Source organism: Kryptolebias marmoratus, linkage group LG4 (genome assembly GCF_001649575.2).
Source record: "Kryptolebias marmoratus isolate JLee-2015 linkage group LG4, ASM164957v2, whole genome shotgun sequence".
Lineage (NCBI taxonomy): Eukaryota > Metazoa > Chordata > Actinopteri > Cyprinodontiformes > Rivulidae > Kryptolebias > Kryptolebias marmoratus.
The window spans coordinates 22,090,739-22,093,834 of NC_051433.1; the positions used below are offsets into that span (position 1 = coordinate 22,090,739).

The 3,096-nt window shown below is 41.7% G+C and overlaps 1 long non-coding RNA gene across 1 annotated transcript; it reads left to right on the forward strand.

The window, feature by feature from the left end:
- LOC108241181 lies at positions 1 to 1,860 on the forward strand. The gene is made up of 3 exons (XR_003039506.2): positions 1 to 938; positions 1,088 to 1,231; positions 1,308 to 1,860. It is a non-coding gene; the product is annotated as an uncharacterized LOC108241181 (long non-coding RNA).
- The last annotated feature ends 1,236 nt before the right edge of the window (positions 1,861 to 3,096 follow it).

A 3,096-nucleotide genomic window follows, 5' to 3' on the forward strand; every position in this document is an offset into this window, starting at 1 on the left:
TATGTGCCAGTCTGGCTTTGGAACGGGGACTGAAGGTTTTGTAGCATTTATTGCTTTCGCTTGAGGACGGCATAGATTTTATGGCTGAGGTCACAAACAACTGGGATGATGATGCCCTGTGTTACTTTCCTGCTCACCTTCATCCTGAGCTGAATGTTTACCTCTCTCTGTTGTGTTTCCAGAAGAGCAGAGATCGTTGCGCCTAACGCTGTCCAGATAATCTTCACTTTATTCCCAGTTTAGAAGTGACTCAAAGGCCTCATCCAATTAGCTCAATCCCTGTTTGAAGCCTGTAACAACAAACTCAGAAGCGGCTCTGTTTACCAAACTACATATGATGGTCTGTCTGCAGCAATTCTTTGGATAGTCTGAAGGAAAGGATGTGCTTCACTATAATAATAGGTATCGACATGTCCCTTTACAACTTATTAACTTTTGGAGACAACCCAAGATGGCTGTCACAGCCAAATGACATTGGTAAACATCAAATTGGCTATAAACAGTCAATTTTAAGGAGAGCAAGCTAGACCTACATTCAATGATTATTTCCTAAAAATGCCATTAAAATCAGTGCATTGGGTCATATTTTAGAAACAGACAACAACACAAACACATCAACCAAAACTTTTGCATTTTGTTGGCAGCTGATAATTACTTATTTCCATGTAAACAGAAAGTCTTTTCTTTAGCTCAATGTCTCCCCCTTCTGGCCTCCAGCATTCGATTCCTGCATCCGACCCACTGAGCCGATGTCTCACCCTCTGTCCTTCTGTTGTGATGTCCAGCAGAGACAGAGCACGCTCAGAGACATCCAGATGTGGACGCAGCGCAGCAGCTGAAGCTCAGGGAGAGGCAGCGCTTCTTTGAGGAGGTGATCCAGCACGAAGTGGACATCTACCTGTCCTCGGCACACCTGTGTATCAGAGACTACAAGAGACGTGAGTTACATGTTTCTGCTTAATGATGTGAAAAAGCACAAATTCTGCATGGTTTAAGTCAAGTCAAGTCAAATTTATTTATATAGCACTTTTCAGAAATAAGCCGATACAAAGTGAACGTGTGTTAGTTGGTTTCCCTCTATTTACAGCCCCAATCAGCAGCATCTCCTCCATGGAGGTGAACGTGGACCTCCTGGACCAGATGGAGGTGATTGAAATCTCTGATCAAGACAATCTGGACGTCTTCTTCAGCTCTGTGGGAGACGAGGGGTCACTGACCTCTCCGCTAACAGGTATGATGACTAAAATCAGAACAGTGCTCAAAATCAGCACAACTGCACCACTAAAGGTGTTTTTATCCAACCCAAGGGAAAGGCAACAAGGAGACAGTCAGTAATGGGCTTTTTCGGCATGTCCTCGAGGGCCTCGACTGCAAGACAAGGATGTCTTCCACTTCTTCAGATTCGTCCTCTGACAGTCAGAACATCAACGGGGCAGAGACGCCTTTGGTGGGCTCAGACGAGGAGGAGACACAGGGCAGCAGAGCCGAGCGGAGAGGAGCGTCGCCAGGCAGGGAAGAGAGGACAAATCCAAACCTGCATCCATCTTTACAGGAAGCTAACTCTGCAGAATGAAGCTGTTCATGATGGACACCTCAGACAGGGACAGGGAGGGGACTGAACGAGGTCTCATCTTCAGCTGGCTCCTTTAAATGACAGATGCAAGTTCCCTGATGGTTGTAAAGTATAAATTGTGTGGACCATAAAATGTAAATAACTCAAATCTGGTTAAATTAATGCCCCCTTTTTTTCTGAATAGTGTCCGAAGGATCATTTTTGTACATTATTACCAGGACCCAGTAAATTGAAGCAATAAATAAAATACAAAAGCTTTAGTTGTTTACCTAAAAAGTGTGTTTGGAGAATTAGATGACTAGATTTTGAAAAGCAACATATTGCAATGTCACTGCAAACACAATGAGTTTTGTACACCTGGTTTTACTATTTGTGTCTTGCTTTAACAATAAAGGAACAGTAGAAAAAGGCTGACTATTCTGGTTATTTGAAGACTTCTGAAGGAATGTAAACATGAGCTTCAGGTGCAGACAGGAAACTATTTATGGTTTGAGGAAAATATGAGACTGCTACAAGCCTTCCTCATAGAAGAACTAATGACAACTCATTAAACACTAAGAATCACTATATATAGTTAAAAGACGATATAACTAAGTCAGCTTTACAGATATTGAGCTAGATTTTGGTGTGGTAGTAGCTGAAACTGATGCCCAACCCATATTCTGAGCAATCTCACATTGCTTAAGATCTATAATTAAAAGGTTGCCATTACCTATTAAAGTTAAACCTGACTGTTAGCAAAATATTTCATGAGACACTGAAGGGATTTGAATAAAACCTGCAGAAAGTAATCACTGCACGGACTTCTGCAACTGAATCATTTTTCGACTAAAGAAGGCATAAGCAGCCATCTGACCGTAAAAACTACAAAAATGGTTGCAACTCAGCCAATTTTTACAGACATTAAGATAAAATGTGTTGTGGTTGTAGCAAAGCACTGTCCCCAACACACACTCTGAGGAGAGCACATTGTGTGGCACCTTTGTTTAAAGGGGACCTATTATGCTTCCTTGAACAAGTCAGGATAGGTCTGTGGGCTGTACAAAATATGTTCATTAAATTTAATACACAAAATCACACCAGCAATATAAACACACGTTCTATATTGCAGCTGACTAAAACGTTTTCCTTTTCCAGCAGGCATTGTTTAGTGGTAAAACGTCTTGTAATGTAGTGGGTGGAGCTTCACTTGGGTAGCTAGGTGAGGGGCTGGGCTCGGCTTGGGGTTGCAAGGTAACGGGGATTGTGACTCAACAATCTGGAGGTTTTTGAAACAGGTCGTTTTGCAGACACCAGAAAACTTTACTTAATGGCAAAAAATTGCTGGGTGCTTTTTTTTGCGCTTAGACTGTTTCTAGAAGCCGTAGATACCCGAATGGAAGTATAAAAACATGCAAAAAGTGGGTTTTGCATAATAGGTCCTCTTTAATATTCTGGCAATAACTTTTGAAGTCAACCCTGTTTGTCTGTTAGCAAATCATCTCATGAGATTGATGAACTACAATGAAACTCTCAAACAATAA